This window comes from Panthera onca, chromosome B2 (genome assembly GCF_046562875.1).
Source record: "Panthera onca isolate mPanOnc1 chromosome B2, mPanOnc1 haplotype 2, whole genome shotgun sequence".
Lineage (NCBI taxonomy): Eukaryota > Metazoa > Chordata > Mammalia > Carnivora > Felidae > Panthera > Panthera onca.
This window is the reverse complement of record NC_138343.1, coordinates 19,892,716-19,912,480: the sequence shown is the minus strand read 5'-3', so window position 1 is coordinate 19,912,480 and position 19,765 is coordinate 19,892,716. Positions and strand designations below refer to the sequence as shown.

Below are 19,765 nucleotides of genomic sequence, written 5' to 3'. Positions count from 1 at the left end.
CAATGATTCCTTCCCCAGAAGTCCACATCTTGGAGTGGGAATATGTTGCAAAGAGCAATTCAAGTCTCAGATGGAATTAATGTTGATAATCAGCTGGCTGTAAGCGAAAATATTATCCCATATTGTCCAAGTAATTGCAACATAATCACAAGGGTTCTTAACAGAAAAATAGGTCAGAGTGAAGCAGTGTAAGATCTGAGGACTCCAGTTGCCATTGTTAGATTTGAAGACGAAGGAAGGGGTCAGGAGCCAAGGAAGGTGGTAGTCTCTAAAAATTGGAAAATAGCAGAGAAGCTGATTCTTCCCTGGAGCCTTCACAGAAGAATGCCAGCCCTACCAACACCTCGATTTTCAGTCCAGTGAAAACCATGCCAGGCTTCTGATCTCCAGCATCCAGATAACAAATGTGTGGTTTTAAGTCATCAACAGCAGCAGTAGAAAACTAATACAACGGATCAATATCTCAGCCCAACGTGATGCATTGAAAAGCTCAGAACGTTACTGAAAACTCCTTATTAAAGTGTAAAATTAGGGATGCCTGGGTGGCTCAGCTGGTTAGGCGTCCAACTCTTGATTTCAGCTCAGATCACGACCTCACATTTTGTGAGTTCAAGCCCCGAGCCAGGCTCCACGCTGGCAGCACGAGCTTGTTTGGGATTGTCTCTCTCCTCTCTCTCTGCCCCACCCCCACTTGTTCTCTCTCTCTCTCTCTCTCTCTCTCTCTCTCTCTCTCTCCAAATAAATAAACTTAACAAAAATAAAGTGTAGAATTAACATGTTCTAGGTTCTCGATTAACCTTTCTTAAAAATGAGGATTAATTTTCTTAAAAATATAGATGAATTTACAATTAGGGTAAAAAAAAATGTTGTTAACTCCTCAGTACAAAATTATATTATGATGTGCTTAGCATAGTGTATGTATCTGCAAATTTAGTCTTGCGGTAGATGCTACACCCGGGTAGCCGAGAGATTAGTTGTGTTATTTGCATTGTAATCCGATGAAAAAAAAGAAGCGATGAGTTTAACCAAATAGAGAATGCAAAAGGAATTTCAGTAGTCTTCAGAAGTCCTCAAACTCAAATTGCAAAGTGGCCCAAGTCTTGAGCAAGAGTAATGACATGTGGGCATGCCACTATGATGCTCTGTGTGCATACAGATATTGGATTAAGATGAATTTTTCTTCTTTTCCTTTTTAACTGAGAAAAGGATTCCTAATGGATTTGTTCATGATATCTTGAATCATGAACTAAAGAAGAAGGGTGTGTTAAATTTTTTATTGATGTTCCCATAGTTTATTAATTAGTAGAAGATTCTACATACTTAAACTGTTATTAGTTTTCCCTGAAAAGCTATTATTAAATCATATGTGTATATGGGTGTGTATCTCCATATACAGGCAATTATATTGAGAACCATGGGGTTAAGGGAAGATAAAAAGTAAAATAACGACTTTCAATTTCTTCTTGACCTTGAATGTACTGAGGTTCCCGAAATAGCACAATATGCAGTGAACACAATAGTAATATAAAATGTAGATAAAAATGTAAAGCAGTGCAATCAAACAGATATTAGAATTTAAATCCATTTAAGACTTTATCATCAAAATCATGTGTAAAAATCAGAGAATTCATATTAAAAGGAGCAGACGTAGTTCACCATCAAAGGCATTTCTTAAACTGATTTTCCTCACATCAGGTGGCTTTCTCTGGCCCTCCTCCCACTTTTTTTTTTTTTTTTTTAATCAAGCCTAAGGAAACCTATAGTGAAGTTCTCTAATAACAAAGTATAATGGGGCCTCCTACACCACTGTATGTTGAGGGCTGTCTATTCTATTTTTAAAAGTCTCCAGGGAAGGAGCTTCTAACTTCCTTGTGAATCTCTGACTTCGTACCTGGCAATCTTCCCCTCCCTGGGTCCCCAGGCTGGTCTTCCTCCCTTGCTTAAGAATTTATTATAGATCAAATTATTTTAGGGTTCTGAATATATTGTTATATTTAAACGATACTTTCCCCCAAAGGGGCTCAATTAAAAGAGTGCAGGATGTCTGTACAGTGGAGTGCTATCTCCCAAGAAAGGTGTTCAATTAATATAAATGGGGGAGATTCAGAGGATAAACACAAGTCAAAACCTCTCGGATGAACCCTTTCAAAAGTTTTGCAGCAACTGGAATGTGAGGTATGTCTTCTTTCTTCTGATTCTTCCTGGCGTTGTGAAATTATGTGCTAGTGAAGGCAGATGATCCCAGCCCAAGTCCTGAGACTAACCTTGGCCACACTGTTGGTTAGTCAGAGGGCAATGATAGTGCTTCCTTACTTATGTTTTATGTGCATTAATTAATATTTGTATGGTATTTTCAAAAATATCAAATCTTATTAGGATCTCTGGGTTTGATACTGTTATTACTCCTCAAGGTATTTTTATGGCCATTTTCCTTCAAAAATTAAATAAAACTGCCAAAAAGAATAGAGTTCTATTTTGTCATAAAATTATTGTGACATTCAGGAGGAGATATAAATATTGAATTTTTTTCAAATGTCCCATATTTCTCTTAATGTTCTCTATTACCTTTATACTAATGTTATATCTTCAAAAAAATAGCAGCACGATATAACTTGGAATTTTTAAAAATACTTCTAATGCTATTCAATACTATTCTTAAATTAATGGAAATATCAGTTAGGCTCTCTAATGAATGTAAAGAGTGAAAATGTTAACTTATTCACTTATGTTAACTATTTGCTGTTTACTTTGCTTTTGGGAAAAGGGGTGTATCCGTTTTGTGTTTTACGTTTTCTTGTAAATCATTTATAAAAGTTTTTAGATCAAAAAAAGATTTAGATTCTAATTTTTGTATTACATCTTCTTTATTAGAATGCACGTGAGAGCAGATTTTCAATTGATCTCACTTTTTAAAAATTTTTTTTAATGTTTATTTACTTTTGAGACAGTGAGAGACAGAGCATGAGCGGGGGAGGGGCAGAGAGAGAGGGAGACACAGAATCCGAAGTAGGTTCCAGGCTCTGAAGGTGTCAGCACAGAGCCTGACATGGGGCTCAAACTCACAAACTGTGAGATCATGACCTGAGCTGAAGTCAGATGCCAGACCTACTGGGCCACACAGGCGCTCTTCAATCGATTTCACTTTTGAGGATTTCTCCTTATTCTTGTTAAGAAAAGAAAGTTATCTTTGTGATGAGCAAGGTATTGTTGTCTGCCAATATGTTGGTAACTGGCTACTTTCAATATTGCAGGTCAACGTGTTTTCCCGTTTGCCATTTGTTTAGGGAAGGGATTTACAGTCCTGTTTGTCTACACTAAATGACTGAACTTATTAATGGAGCTCAAGGGAGAGTGGGGGATTTTTGCTGTTGTGTGGTTTGTATTTTGTCTTCTGACATGCTCCCACAGAAACAGAGCAAGTGTACTTCTCCATGTAAGTTTTCTTTTTTAATTGTTTTTTAACGTTTATTCATTTTTGAGACAGAGAGAGACAGAGCATGAATGGGGGAGGGTCAGAGAGAGAGGGAGACACAGAATCGGAAACATGCTCCAGGCTCTGAGCACAGAGACCGATGCGGGGCTCGAACTCACAGACTGCGAGATCATGACCTGAGCCGAAGTCGGATGCCCAACCGACTGAGCCACCCAGGCGCCCCTTTTCATTTTTTTTTTTTTCATTTTTTTTTTTACGTTTATTTATTTTTGAGACAGAGAGAGACATTAAAGGTGTCAAATATAAAGTATAATAAAGATGAATTTCTTCTCTTTTACTTCTCTTCCATTTCAGTTATTAATATTAATAATAATATTAATATTATTTTAAACCAATGATTCCGGAGGTGCCTGGGTGGCTCAGCGAGATAAGCTTCTCACTTTGGCTCAGGTCATGATCTCATGGTTTCCGGGTTTGACCCCACATTGGGCTTTACACTGACAGCTGGAGCCTAGGGCCTGCTTTGGATTCTGTGTCTCCCTCTCTCTCTGCCCTTCTCCTGCTCATGCTCTCTCTCTCTGTCTCTCAAAAATAAATTAAAAAAAAAAAAAAGTTAAAATATTAATGATAATGATTCTGAATTAAAAAAAAAAAAGTATCCTGATCATTGTTTTCTGTTCTGTCCTTTATTTGCACATGTTGCTGGAACCCCAGAATGCTGGCTAGTGTTCAAGGAAGTGTTTCAGACTTTCTGTGTGCCGTCTCCTATTCTTTCTTTCTAAATTTCTTGAAGATTTTTTTATTTTAATTTCAGTATAGTTAACATACAGTGTTATATTAGTTTCGAGTGTCCGATATGGTGATTCAGTAGTGAGTCAGTAGTTCTACAGTTACTCAGAGCTCATCAGGAAAAGCGTATTCTGGATCCCCTTCATTCACTTCACCATCCCCCCGTGTGGTCCGCTGTACTTTCTCACCTCCATCCAACTCAGGAGGTGGAGGCCGGAGGACAGAGGCTGCGTGTTTTCCCTTTTGCTTTCTAAGCACATCTTAGAGTTAGATACGAAGAGCGTTCGTATTGAAAGGAAAAAAGTAGCACGGGGATGTCGTTCGTTGTACCCAGATGCACGTAATTTAGCCAAAAGTTCAAATCACGGCAAATAATGGAAGCAAAGTTTCCCCTTTTTTCAGAGGGGGAAGGGGCAGAGAGAGAGAGAGAGAGAGAGGGAGAGAGGGAATCCCAAGCAGGCTCTATGCTCAGCACGGAGCCCCACATGAGCCTGATCTCAAGACCCTGAAATCACGACCTGAGCTGAAGTCAAGAGTTGGATGCTTAACTAACTGAGCCACCCAGGAACCCCCAAAGTTTCCCGTTTTTTATGTTTTTCTGTAATGCTTAACTATTGTCCATCTCGGGTCTAATACGTAATTTCCATTTTTCATCTTCACTTTTAAGAAAGGATGATAATTCTTAATTTCAGAAAATATTGTTGAAAATGCTTCATATTTCTTAATGAAATGTGTTGCATTAGTGCAAAAGCTTCTCTTAGTCACTCTTCATATTGTTCAAATACCTTTTATCTTTTTTTTTTTTTCGGTAATAACCTATTCAGCTTCTGAACAGATTGTAATGGAGAAGCAGTGAGATGGGGGAAGAAGGAAATATTATTTGTATATTGTTTTATATAATTTACTTTATGCATTATGTGGGGGGGGGGTTAAATTTCTTAAAATAAATTGGTTCAAACTAAAGTCACAATTCTCAGTGGATTAATTGAACAGTTGGAAAAGATATTATTTAATTTTTTTCCATGAGAATGCAATTTAAAAGGTATTCCTAATTGCAGTAAATTTTGAAATAAGACTATTTACAATACTTTATTTTGTTCACCTGATATTGTAACAAATTAAAGAATGCTTTCTTCGCTGGCATGGTAACGTGTCCAAGAAGAATAAATGTTGGTAAAAATCTCGTAATTTGTGCTATTAAACAAAATAATATTTTAAAACCTTGTTTCCTTGTATTTGCTATGTCCTTAGATCTAAAAGAAATATTAAATTAGGGTTTTGGTAGTTTGGAATATGGACTCACGACAAGGTATGTGAACCTGCTTTATAAAAAAAAAGATTATTCTGAAATTTATGTGGATTTATTGCACATTTCTCTTTGAGGTGAGCAAAAGCAAGTCTGTTATTGCTGATACAACTTGAAAGCTTATTGAGGGAAATAAACACTTCCTTTATTTCTTAACAAAAAACTGATTTTAAATGTTGGGGTTAGAAACCTACTCAACATTTTTTTTTTCAACTGCTTTCGCTCTAATTCATAATTACAAGCTTATTCCAATCTCTGCATAATGAAACCACATTTTAGACCAACAGCTGTTATCTGCTTTTTCTGGTAGCCTTGGGGGTATGAATATTTTAATATTCATTTTCTATGTGCAGATAAACTAAATACTTCCTACTGGAAGTCTATCACAGTAATCACAAAAATCTTAGTTGCTGTTCTTTCTTCCATGTAACTCATTAAAAAAAAAAAACAAAAAAACAAAAAACTGCTCACTTTATGCTCCATTTGCCATAAACCTGAAAGTGATTTTTTATGAAACATGTAAAGAAGAATATGGGGAAATCCAGGAATATAACAGATCATGGGAAAGCATAGAGCCGTAGTGTTTTGGTGACCTGAACTTCCATTCTCTTCCATTTGTGCAGTCAGTTTAAGCCTCAGCATTTTGCTTATGGCAAATCTTTTTTTAAAATAACTGGTTTTGTGTTAAAGGCTGTGATTTTCACTTATTGAAATGGTATTAGGTTTTATATGGAAATAATATGGCCTAAAGGTAGATCACCCCACCACCCCCAGTCTTCCAACATAAACTTACACACACCATTGTAATGCAGCATACGACATATGGCAACTTCTGGTTCGGGATGGGCAGTGAATTAATAGAAAAATTAAAGTTCTATAGCCCAGTAAAATCTAAAAGTGAAGAAGCACATAGAAGGGTGGTGTGAGAACTCTCAAGGAAAATAGAAATAGATGAATTTGTAGCTAGAGTTGAGAAGTCAATATTGGGAATGGTTCAGATAGATTCTTCCTATTTTTTAAAAATGTCTATTTACTTATTTTTGAGAGAGGAGAGAGAGAGAGTCAGAGAGCGCATGCGCAGTCAGGAGAGGGGCAGAGAGAGAATGAGAGAGAGAATCCCAGGCAGGCTCCACACTGTCAGTGCAGAGCCCAACACAGGGCTCAGACTCACAAACCGTGGGATCATGACCTTGAGCTGAAATCAAGAGTCGGATGCTCAATCAGCTGTGCCACCCAGGTGCCCCATGATTCTTCCTATATTTATGTCTGTAGGTAGATATTTTCATCTGTCTGCATTTCAGCAGAATATTACTACTTCTATAAGCAATATTTTTGTGTGGAAAACAATCTGTGCCATTAGGTCAAGATCAAATTATCTCATTAATGTTAAACCATGACGATCTAAACATATTTGGGGTCTGAGCACCATGATGGAAAAATAATGCCAGGAGGAGAAAAAGCCACATAAAATGCTCTATGTAATGTTTTTCTAGTTACAAGGACCAAGTTCTTCTGTGAAAGCTTATTTGGCTTTAGTGAGCACATATGTGATGATGTCCTACATGATCTTTCTTTCTGACTTTATGTTCTTGGCTCTTGGGATAACAGAACACAAACACTCAGGCTCTGGGTTTTTCAGAAACAGATGCTTCTCCCTCTTTTTTAAAAGTGGATACATTTGGTAGGTCTTGATGGTGAGAAGAGGTAGAAATTTCTCATCCTTTCCAGTGCCTGTAACAGCTAAGATTTTCGTGCTCATCTCTACTTTGTACATTCCTCCACTCTCCTTGGGCTCGTCTCTTTTTCTTTCTCCTTCTCCTTCTCCTTCTCCTTCTCCTTCTCCTTCTCCTTCTCCTTCTCCTTTCTTCTCCTTCTCCTTCTCCTTCTCCCTCTCCTTCTTCTCCTCCTCCTCCTTCTCCTCCTTCTCCTCCTCCTCCTTCTTCCTCTTTGTCTCCTTCTCCTTCTCCTCCCCTCGTCCTCTTCCTCTTTCTTCTTCTTCTTCTCCCCCTCCTCCCCCTCCCCCTCCTCCTCCTCCTCCTTCTTCCTCTTCTTCTTCTTCTTCTTCTTCTTCTCCCCCTCCTCCCCCTCCTCCTCCTCCTCCTCCTCCTTCTTCTTTCTTTTCCTTCTTTTTATTGTGACTTAAGAAGTCCCTTCTAAATATCAGAAAAATTCCACTTCTCTTAAGCCTATTTCTCATTGTTGTTTCTTTGTCCTCATGTCTCAACAGACACTTGCCTTTCCCTCCACCATTTTCAATGGAGTCCCAGCTTCTTCAAAGATCCCACCAGAATCCTGCCCTTTCCCCCCACATTCCTTATCTTTCAAAGTCCCTCAAGTATCTCTCTACCCACTGAAGATTATCACTGCTGCCCTGTAGGGCTTCCCACATTTGGTTTTTATATTCCTAAGGATATTCCTAACATTTACCAAGCAATTGCTCTGTGCTGATGTGCTACTAAACACTTTGCATGCCTTCCTTCCTTCATTTATTCCCATCCTTTAGAGGTCTGCTGTTATTATTTCCATGCTGTAATGGAGGGGAATGAAATGTACTGAGGTTGAATAACTTGTGCAAAGACAAACAGCAGTTAAGTGGTTGTTTAAGTGGTATAGCTAGGAGGCAAAGTTGGGTCCCGTCCGGAACTCAGGCTGTCAGTCGTTACGAGCACATGAGTGTGTTTACTCTCCATCTTTCTCAGTGACACTGGCGTTCTTACTGTCAGTTCATCAAGTGCTATGAATTCCCAGTTTCAACATTCTGGCATTCAGCTTTCCTGTACAGGTGCCATAACTCCGGGACTGCACACAGTATTCCAGCTCTGGGCTCTTCACAAGCACGGAGTCTTGGTCTGCCATTCTCCCTCTGTTCACCTCCACTGAACCTGCTTCTCGGTGTCTGTCTCTCATCCTCATGACCCACATCCCCTCTCATTTTGCCCACCTTTTCACTTCCTTTGACTATGTCACCTTCTCCCACCTGAACACTTTGGTAACCTCAAGCTTTGATGCTTCTTACCCATCCGTCTAGATTCCTAAAGTCTCTTGTTTTTTAATGAGCCTTCAGTATCAAGCCCCCATCTAAAATAATTCCAGAAATTACTCTACTCATGCCTCTCTTTAGATTACTAGAAACAAAGAAACGATTCCCAGGGTATCCTGTGACTTTAAATTCTGTTTCCAAGAGGATGTGCCTCACGCTGCAGTTTGGCACTTGCTGCTTCTTGGAACTTCTTCTTCTTATCCCCTTTGAGTCCTTGTTGCTTTCTCCTTAGGCCTCATTCCAAACCTGCTTTCATTTTTTTCTCTTTCTCCCAAGCCAACCTTCATCTCAGCAGGGATCCACTGTAACCTTCTCCCAACCGTCCCTGGCTCGGTGCTAAGATCTTACCGCATCCTGTCCACAGTGGCACTTGCCCCCCTCATATATGCTAAGTTTTGCCCAGTTTTTATTTTGAGACATTTTACTCTGAGGCTCATTTGTTTCCTTTACCACATTTTAAGACTTTCTTATTCCAAGAAAGACTTGCCTTCATCCTTGCCCTCAAGCACACTTGGGCTTTCCTTTCTTAAAAAGTTCTTCACTTGACAGGCTGCCTCATCTAGCCACGATGGGATTTCATTTTCCCTTGACCTCTTGTTGTTCTACAATCTTTTTTTTAATAATGTTTATTTATTTTTGAGAGAGAGAGAGAGAGAGCAAGCAGGGGAGGAACAGAGAGAGAGGGAGACACAGAATCCGAAGTAGGCTCCAGGCTCTGAGCTGTCAGCACAGAGCCCGATGCGGGGCTGGAACCACGAACCAGGAGTTCATGACCTGAGCTGAAGTTGGACGCTTAACCGACTGAGCCACCCAGGCACCCCTGTTGTTCTACAGTCTTAAATAAATGTCCTTAACTCCCTGGGTCTGTCCTCAAACAATCCTGTTTCTTTAATTCCTTAAAATGTGACTTGCACACCCCGAATTTTGCTGAAATGCAGTCATCCATGAAGTTATTTTTGCTCAATATTTCTTTTGTTCTATTGCTGACGTCTCTGTGAAATTTGGTAAGTAAGCTGCAACTTCTTAACTAAAACATGTTCTTTTCTTGACTTTCGTAACATTATTAAAGTTTGCTCCTCCCGGCTTTGGCCAATCTCTTCTGCTTATCCTTTAATGTTTTTTAAACATTAATCCTAGGAGTTCCCGTTTTTTATTTTTATAATAATTATCTCCTAGTTCGGCTTTAAACGGCCCTGTGATATTCATTTAAAAAAAAAAATCACGGTTTCCTTGCCCAACTCTCTAGTTACACAGGACACATTTTCACTTGGTTTCCAAGCCACCATTTCTTCGAGGTCTAGAATTGAAATCATTCAGAAGTCATACTTTATTCAATTATTGCTTTCCAGGATGCAGCAACTGCCTGCTACTTGATAGGCACTCATATAGTTTCGTTTAATAGTACTAGGAATGCATATTATCGAGAAGCTACTCTACTGTCCTATAGACAATACGATAGGCACTTTAGATATTGCATTTAATATTCTCAAAAGTCCTTCAAGGGCAGGCTGGAGGCAACCCCTAATGACTGTTTACCCCCACCTTTACCCACAATTCCTTTCTCTGAAGTCACATTCCAGCCAGGGATGGCCCAGTGCCACCATTCTGGATAATAAAGTATGAGTGAAAGTTTAAAGGGGCGGTCTTCCAGAGAAGCTTTGGCTTTTTCTCAGCTCCAATGCCTCTTTTCCCTCTTTTGCCCTTTCCCTTGCTGCTTTTCAAGAACATGGATGTACTAACTAGAGATACTGCAGCTGTCTGGTGAATAAGAAATGCAGATAAACCCGGGTCTCTAGTGGCGTCTAGTTTCTCTTCCCTCAGATGCTACTTTTTAGGTCAGGGGTATCAACGTTCTCCAGGTAACTATACTCAGCTCTTGTATTCATGTTGTTTCACACCCCCCAGCTTCTCATATTTGGATTTCTGCTTTAATTTCGTGACTAATCTGATTTCAGTCTCTCCCCACACCGCTCCATGGTGGTTACGACAGCCGCGCTAACCTTACTTACAGAGTTCGGAAGTAATGTTAAGAATACAGATGGAGGTGTTCGTTAGTGCTGATCATATTAGTTAGTGGTGATCATATTGAAATATCCAAAATTACATCCTGTAAATGTATCCAATCAGCACATCGTACACCGAAAACATACATGATGTTGTAGGTTAATTATATCTGAATAAAAAATTACATGTAATAAAATGTTGTGTGGATGCCCCTAGCCAAAAAATGCTGCTTTACACTTACATAGAGCTGCTATATAAATTTATACAGAACTTATATAGTGTTCATTAATTGATTAATTATGCTATTTAATCTTCATTAAACTATGCAAAGTGATTTTATTATCATCATTACTGAGAAACTGAGACTTACAAATGGCCAAACCCATACCCACCACCAGTAAGTGGCTGACTTAGAAATAGAATTCAGGTCCCATGACTCAGGATTCAGTGCTTTTAAAACCACATTTCTCTTCTCACACTGCTTTGCAATTTATTTTTGGGCTCAAGAGCCTGCTGGAGTTACCAACACTGTGACATATTGAGTGCATTTTAAGTAAATTTTCCCAGAACCTTTCTCCTTTCTCCACATGTAACTTTTTTTCCTTGACTCTCCAACATAACTCCCCCATGTTAATCAGACTAGTTTAAATATAGTTTCTCAAGTCTGTTTATGCTGTTTTTCTGCTTGATATCAGTACTGTAAGCTTGGCTGAAATTCCACCTCATCCATATAACTTTTTTATTTTCAACCTAACTAATTTGGGCTACTCTTTTTATATTTGTGTAAAATTTCTTAGCAATTGACCTTAAACTCTCTTATATTACTTTCTAATAGTTTTATGCGTTGCTAACTTATTTATTTATTTATTTATTTATTTATTTATTTATTTATTTATGAGAGAGAGAGAGAGAGAGAGAAAAAACGTGTGTGGACAAGTGGGGAAGGGGCAGAGGGAGAGGGAGAGAATCTTAACCCATGCCCAGTGTAAGCATGACTCAGGGCTTGATGCTTGATCTCATGACCCATGGGATCATGGCATGAGCCAAAATCAAGAGTCAGACACTTAACTGACTGAGCCACCCAGGTGCCTCAAAGTTATAGATTCATTTAGATCATGTGCTTGAGGACAGGGACTATGAGTACTTTACTATATCCTGATAACATTCTAAATCCAATGCACAGGCCTGAAAGAAACATGCTAAGAATCACTGAACACACCATTTCTTGATTCCTCCTCCCTCCCTCTCTCCTTTCCTCCCTCCCTCCCTTGCTCTTGCATACTCATGCTAATTAAACTCACTAAGCCCTTGACTTGGACCTTAGACCTTTAGGAGTTCATGAAATGTTATGCCCAGAATTCGTGATCCCCAAAGACCACCAGGGAGCCGAGTCCGATGCAAAAGCAGAAGAGCCTTTATTCGAGCTAGCTCGAGCTCAATCCCCTACCTGCACCGAGGCAGTGGTGAGATACCAGGGAGAGAGCGAGCTTCAAAAGGACAAAGGTTTTATTGGGGCCTAGGGGCAGTTGGTGAGGTAATGGCTGTGGCCTCAGCTGACTGGCTGGGGAAGGGTCAGAGTCCTGTTACGCAGGTCGCTAGGCGTGTTTTGACCAGGAAGTTTGAACGGGTGAGCGGGAGGTTACTCAAGGGGTGGAGGCGTGGTCTAGGTGAAGGACACAAAACAAGATGGAGTCGGCCGGTGTAGGCCCGCCCTTTCAGAAACCCTTAAAAGTATATGAGAAATTTCCAAGCGTATGTATATGTATGTTATTCTGGAAAGAGTATCCAGTATTTTCCATCCCTTTATCTAAAAGGTTTGTGGTTCTATAAACATTTTAAGGATTACTACTTCAAGGAGCAATTTTCCATGTTTGCCCAGCAGCAGCTGGGATATTTCTCAGCTTTACTGGACATTAGCCATTGCTTCAGCATGTATGTTAGCACATGGTCACACATATGCATACTTACGGGAATTCATTGCCACAGTATTTATTATGACTGTGCTATCTCATATTTTATCACTTGGATTGTTCATATATATGGTGGGTGTGACCAATACAATTGCCTTCTTAATCCTATATGAAAGAGATGTGGGAGTGTTTTCTCCCTTCTCAAATTCAGGGCAGTCTAAAGGTCAGCCTGTCCTTCAAACGTTAGCTGGAGTCTAAAGGTATGGAGGCAATCACAGTGACTACTTGTGAGCAGTCTTGACATCTGGAAGCAAGTTAGTGAGCAGAGTTTGGAAACTCTGGATTGGCCTAGAAGTCTTTGATTGAGGGTGAGGAACCTACTAATCTGCATCCAATAGGACTTTGTCTTTTGGAGCTCTGACCTCAGGCGAAGGAGTCCCCACTGCATTGCTTCCAGAAATGTTGATTTCAAGATGCCTTTTGGGCATCCAGTGGAGATTTTGATTAGGCAGTTGAAAATATGAGATTAGATCTTAGGAGGAAGTCTGCACTGGTGATCTAAAATCCAGGGTCCTCATCCTATAAAACCAATGGACTAAGTGACATCAATTAGGTACTAAGCATTAATAAACAGAGGTCTGAAGACCTTTTCTGAATATCCCTGGGGACCTTCTGAACGAGTCTACCTGAAGGATCCTGTATGTGTTCAACATCCAGGGGTAAGGACATAATGAAGGTACAGCAAAAGTACCTGAACTGTCACCCCCCCTCCCCCAATAGCTTGCTTTATTCTCTCTCCCATTTTCCTGTATTTAGCTTTAATAGCATAATGCAACCCTCACCCTGGTTTGTGAGGAAGTCTTTGTCTTGATGTATCTCTATGGCCCTGATCCTTTTGTCCTAACTTCCTCTTTCTCTGTGGGATGACCAACTGCAGAATCATCTCATTGACCTACACATTGTGGCCATTTCCCACTCAAAGAGAATGGGGCAATCTGCTACTGAATGGAGGCCTCAGGCTTTGAGTTCATGCACAGTTCCTAATGCTGGACCCTACAGGGCCATTCACTCTGACATCTGTCTACTTCCAAGGCTCTCCACCCTTAGGATATTTCAGGGACATACTTTAACTGAAAGATCAATTTGTTTTTCATTCATCCCTGGAATCACCTCCTTCTAGACTCCACAAAAAGGTTTTAAAACCACAGGGGCAGCCAAATCTCCAATGGATCTAGTGTTTGCTGGTGGAACAAATAGCACACAGACCTTCAATCAGCCCAAGCTTCTCTTTCCCTTCAGAAAGGACGTTAATTTCTCAAGATACTCGATTTCTACAAAGTGAAGGTTAAAACTGATTATTTCTAGATTACAATGTTTCTAGAGAGTTTGTTAAACTGTCTCAATGTAGTGATTTCATATTGTGTTATGGATATTTGGCTTTCTGGCTTATCCAGTCCTGGAAGATAGTGTCCCGATTTCCCTCTCCTTTTCCAAAAACTATCACAATACTTGATGTCTTGATTTACTTTCTTGTACACTACAAATCTAACAGACAGGTGTTCATAGAATCTCAGGTGTTACTGAGAATTTCTCCTTAAATCCAAAGTCTTAGGTTATTGCCCCAAAATATAACCCATGCAAAGTTGAGCTGCTTGTATAATAACTTACTCGTTATCACATTCAAAAGAAACACCAGTCTGGAAATTTAAATCTAGATCATAGAACATATATTAAATGGTGATTATATTGCATAATACAGAGTAGGTCAGCTTAAAAGTCCTATGCCCAATTTTCCCAAAGTTTGCAAGTGAAGTGTTTTCTTGATAATTGTGCAATAAGAAGAATAATTAAACTTCCCCAAACAAAAACAAAGGTGAAACAGAAAGCATTAAAACCAATTAAATATAATAGGTAAGGTTTATGTGGCTGCTGCAGTCATTCATAACTGTGCATTAAAAATTTTGTTTCCAATTTACAGTCTTTTTGTTCTGAGTGATTAGTGGTATATTGAGCAAATGTGATACATTTCCATTGAAGAAAATGCATGTTATGTTAAACACTTTTTACCAGTTTCTATTGGGTGAAAAATTCCATTTGAAAATCACATCTTTAGAATTTTGTTTCTATTTCTATATTATTGCCATAAAAAGTTTTCAATATTTTCACTCTGTGAAAATGGGCAATGACAACTTGAGCCCAATTGTCACTCAAATTTATAAGAAATTAACACTTAGAGATGAACTACATTTGTACTGGTTTATCTCCAAAAGTCTCTGGAATCATTTCTTTATGTTGGATCTTAGCAACAATGGAAAGTCCTTATATCCAATCTCTTACCACTTTCTCTTCTGTTTCTTGCTTAGTGTACCCATATTATTTTTTCTTCTCATCCAACAAATACTACTTCTTCCCTGCTTAATGACTGCTGTCCACTAGGTTACTGCAAAGATATGATATCAGATTGTGAGCTAGGTGGATAGTGAGGCAGTAGAATCGTAGTGAGGATAGTGTAAGAGGAAACAGCCATATTTTTATGGAAACTTGTGGGCAATGAGAAATTGAATATGAATTAAAGAGACAAAATTAATTGGAGTGGGCACAAGAAGTCTGAAGTAAATGCCAACAATTATACCTTTGATGAGGGAATTAATATATTGCTGTGGTCCACAAATTCTTGGCATGACTCCAGGTGTGGTATATATCACCTTGAGTCTGGACTCTGACTGCTTGATCAGTAGCATGAATGCGGCCATGTCAGTTTCTAGGCCCAGACCTTAAGAAACTGGCAGCTTCAACTTCCTGTCTCTTGGGACTATGACTTAAAATCCAGCCACCATATTGGGAGGAAGCCTAATAAGCCCATGGAAAGGCTACATGTGGGTGTTCTGATCAACAGCTCCAGTGGAGGCTCCCGCTGACAACCAGCATCAACCACAGACACGTGTGAATGGACCACCATATGACTCCAGTCCCCATCTGGTCAGGTACTTGTAGCCTCCCCGTTGACTGCCCAGATATCACAGAGCAGAGGCAAGGTGCAGCTAATGCACCCTTTCCTTAATTCTTACAAAATTTGCGAGCACAATAAAGTGCTGGTTGTTTGACACCACTAAGTATGGAGAGATTTAGCTACTTATTTTTTATGTAGAAACAGTAATGGAAACAACCAGTATCAGGAATAAGTATGCCACAACTGTTCAAACCCTATCTTCTTTTAATTGATATAAGTCCTCTGAAAATCTCAAGTATGCTGCTGTACATCAAAATTGAGTGATTTGAGCTCCTAGATGTAGCAACTTGCAAATGTTTGACTCTGAACAGATGTGATTCCCTTTGAATAGGAAAAACTTATTCTAAAAATTGTTAAATTGTAAATAGATTTTCAATCATGAGGTTGTTTCTTTGATGGTGACCTTGTCACCACTTCTAAACGTTTTTGATAAGGGGATCTTTTAAAATCAGTAGACTGCAGCTTGTGGCTGAGGTATCTAGATAGTTTAGGTGGCCAGCTTTGAACTCCTTTATCGTGGTGAAGTTGAAAGAAATGGCTTTACTTCTACCAGTAGGGTCTTCTGCCAAATTTAACTTGTACATTTCTAAATCACTTACATATTTTAAAGGATTAAAATTAAAGATGAGATTAAAAACGTTCCTCTTGGCTTCAAAGGGAGAACCAAAAGCTCCACAGAGCCTAACTGACAACCTCCTTTGCTGTTTGAAAAAGGGGGAGGGGAAAACAAGGATTTGACATTTTTTTTGTTTTTCTTCTTCTTAACCTCTTGTTTTCCAGCCAGGGTTGTTCTGGCGCAAACATTAGAATGTTGAGATAAACTGTGATGTTTACCTTAGCTTTACTCAAACTTAGGGTGACATTTAAGAAATTGATACTGAATATTTGTCCATTTCTGAACTTGGCTCTGACTCTAGTCCTTAGGAGGGTGGTTAATTTGACATGTTGTGGCAGAATTAATTTTGTTGCCATAACAGTAACTTTCCCCTAATAAATTTTTCTCTCTAGAGATTTCAACACTTCAAAAGATGATACAGCATACCTTTTGCAAACCGGAGGATGATAAGGTTTCGTGTAGGCAATGGAGCCAGTGATTACTTCTGAACCCCAGCATGTAATTATGGAAGAAAGATGGGGGGGCTTTCAACATGCTTCTGGTAGCAACACTGAAGGTGGGGAGAAATGTCAAGTCGGGGTTGAGGTTCAAAGTTAGGAGCTGGCTTCCAGCTCTGCAGCTGCTATAATTACACAATTCTGTACATTGGAACCATTTATCTTCTGCCAACTGTGGTAATTAATTTTGTCTTTAGTCAGTGGAAGGGGGATTGATCTTCTCTTTATGAAAAAGTTTCTCACGCAAATGTTTTCCAGTGTTGAAATGTCAAATGGCTTTTCTCCTGTTTTACAGGTACTTACTGGAATCTGAGCTCACGAGTCTCTGAATCCATGACTAATGCAAGTCAGAACCAAGTTTATTGATGACGGCCCTTTTCCTCCTTAGGGATCAAAGTTTTCCAATGTATATACTGATTACGGCTCTCAAATTAGCTCTAAGCCTATTTGCATGTAATGCAAGAATCGTTACCTATGCAGGTAAGCGCCTGTTCGTTGCATAAACAAGAAGTATAATGTTTTGCAGGTTTACATTTTCTTTAAAACCTTCTTGTAAATGTACAGTCCCTATGCTTAACAGAATTATTTAACCCAAATGCATCCCAGTGGCCTTGTAGAGTAAAGTTAGCGTTTAAAAAGGGCTTGTCACTGGACAGCTGTATCTCAATTCCAGCAAACTTGGGTCATACCTTCGAACATTCTACCTCCCAAAGTTCGCTTGGTCTAATATGAGGCATATGAGAGCATTTTGATGTAATTTTCCTGCTGTGAGTGGAGATATGATTATGAAAAAAATAAAAGAGGGAGGGAGAAGAGTTTTAAAGGACATGGGGGAAATGTTTATGAGCTGAATTATAAGCTATATTTTGGTTTTTACAGAAAATCACTGTGAATTAAAAACAGTATAGCATTTTCATTTGATGTTTTTTTTCCTGGGTGTTCAAAGTTTTTGAATGGCAACTGTAAAAGATCACAATGGTTGAACAAAACTTAAATTCACCTGTGAATTTATCCTAAGAAATTAAAGAAATCAAACAATATGGGTGATTGGCCAAATGGGACTGGGCTTGAGGATAAAGGGAAATTTGGGAGTGGCTGGGGGTGAGATATTGTGATGAGAGGATAAAATTGAGCAAAAGTTTAATTTTACATTTTTTTTCCCTGAAAATTTCCGTGAACTTCTGTGTATCCTTCTATCTAGCATGGTGTACAAATTTCAGACCTGGAAGGGTAACCATTTCAGTGCTTGTACTTCTCTAACAGTAATGTGAATATGAATCTCCTGGGGATCTTGGTTCTGATTCAGGGGGTCTGGGTTGAGGCTTGAGATTCTGCATTTCCAGAATGCTTCCTGGAACAACACTTTGAGTACCAAGGGTCTTGTCCCCTCTCTACTTCACCTTCTGTCTACAGATGAGCATAACGAGGGTAGAGATACTGAGTTTCCCAAGGTGGCACAGGTACTTAATGGCAAGTGTGTGAGGAGGACCAGGTCTTCTGGTTCCCCCAGTCCACTATTTTACTCATGGAACCAGAATTGTCCAGTCTGGTTCTATTGGTGAGAAGCTATAAACATCTCAATGCTCTTTGCAGAATATCCTTAAACATTCAAATGCTGAATTCATATTACACAACTCTGTGCTCAGTCAGGTAGCATCTTATAATAGACTCTAGTGACGGAGGTCAATTATTTAATTTGAGCAGTGAACGTGTTGATTAGCTCAAGAACAGGTCCAGAGTTTATGCATACTGAAGGTTACATAATTTGAGGAGTTCTCTTTAAGAAAAGTATCCAAGGTTACAAATAAAAATTAATGGGAAAATTATTTAGTTAGAGTATTTATTTAGAATGGGAAAAGAAATGGAAGAAGAAATCCCAACAAGTAACTAGAACATTAGAAGAGATTTATGCCTCTGTCTTCTGAGATCCTTTAGGAAATTTACCATAAATATTTACAAAAAATGCTTCCTATTTGCAGCCTAGAACTTACTCCCAGTACTGTCAAGAGCCTGCACTAGTGAGTGGTCTTAAAGCTCAACCTTCATTAACTTCATAGTAAAGCTACTTCTGATCTGAGGTGAAGTTTGAGAATCAATGCTGTCTCCATAAAGTGGGCTACAGGGGCCTCAGGTGATGTTCTAAGGGGTCCCTAAGACCCATTCCAAATTCATTTCATGGAGGGAATAATCAATGTGTTCATCCTCCACAAGACTAGACCTCTTGAGAGTGTTATCTAGACATATTCTACTGTTAGTATCATAAAGGATATTATGCAAATGCTCATTCAGCTTCATTGCTTACTCAGAAGGCAGAAAGAGAAGCCAATGGAAAACTTAGGAAGGCAAGAGAAAGTCAAGCAACTCTAGCAATTGTACCAGCTTTAGAACTTTCTGTCATCTGAGCTCTATTGTTTCCACTGTATTCTTTTATCACCCCAGTTATGACCCATTTCTTGCTCTTTTGCTACTGTTCAACACTTTAGGTCAGCAGGACATTTCTAAGTCACTGAAACTATAGCATTAAACTGTAAAATGTATAACCAAAATATTGCCGAAAACAATACGCGTGTGTTATAGCACTTCTGAATGGTCTCAGAAATTCCTATTCTGAATTTAAAACTACCTTAGGTTTACTTTTTTAAGGCACAAAACTCTGTTTCAAAAGAAATTTGCTCTGTTTTACTTTCCTATACTAGATAATCCCCCTTGTACTACAGTTTAGCAGAGTTTCAGCACAAAAATATGAAGAAGCTAAAATTATCAAAGACCATGATGGATGTTTAGAAACCTTCTGAGAGAAAAAGTTAAGAACGTTGCACATTTCTTTTGTATTGATATTATATGATGAATCATAATAATACATTTCAAGACCTTAATCTTGTCTGTTTGTATTTATTTCACTGGGATATGTAGTTTTGTTATATTCAGTGTTTATGTCGGTTATGGTGGATGTTATAGCACATACATATAAAATTGATTTACGGTTGAGGATGATTTATTCAAACTAGACAAACACCCACATTAATTTATACTATGAAAATCAGCTTTGATTTTCTTTTTGTAGCCAACTTGGAAAAAAAAATCTGGTGAATCATTTAGTCTCAGAGTTTGCTTTATGAGCGATTTTCTCTGGGAAAAGAAGGGGGGACCTTCTGCTAAA

At 38.9% G+C, this 19,765-nt stretch overlaps 1 long non-coding RNA gene across 1 annotated transcript in view; it reads left to right on the top strand.

Annotated features, from left to right (window-relative positions):
- Positions 1 to 19,453, top strand: part of LOC132666759 (uncharacterized) — a 78,339-nt gene extending 58,886 nt beyond the window's left edge. The window contains exons 3-6 of the long non-coding RNA XR_013555393.1: positions 15,379 to 15,466; positions 16,501 to 16,606; positions 16,901 to 17,085; positions 19,302 to 19,453. This is a non-coding gene — a long non-coding RNA (uncharacterized LOC132666759). The remainder of the gene's footprint in view (positions 1 to 15,378; positions 15,467 to 16,500; positions 16,607 to 16,900; positions 17,086 to 19,301) is intronic.
- Positions 19,454 to 19,765: the final 312 nt, after the last annotated feature.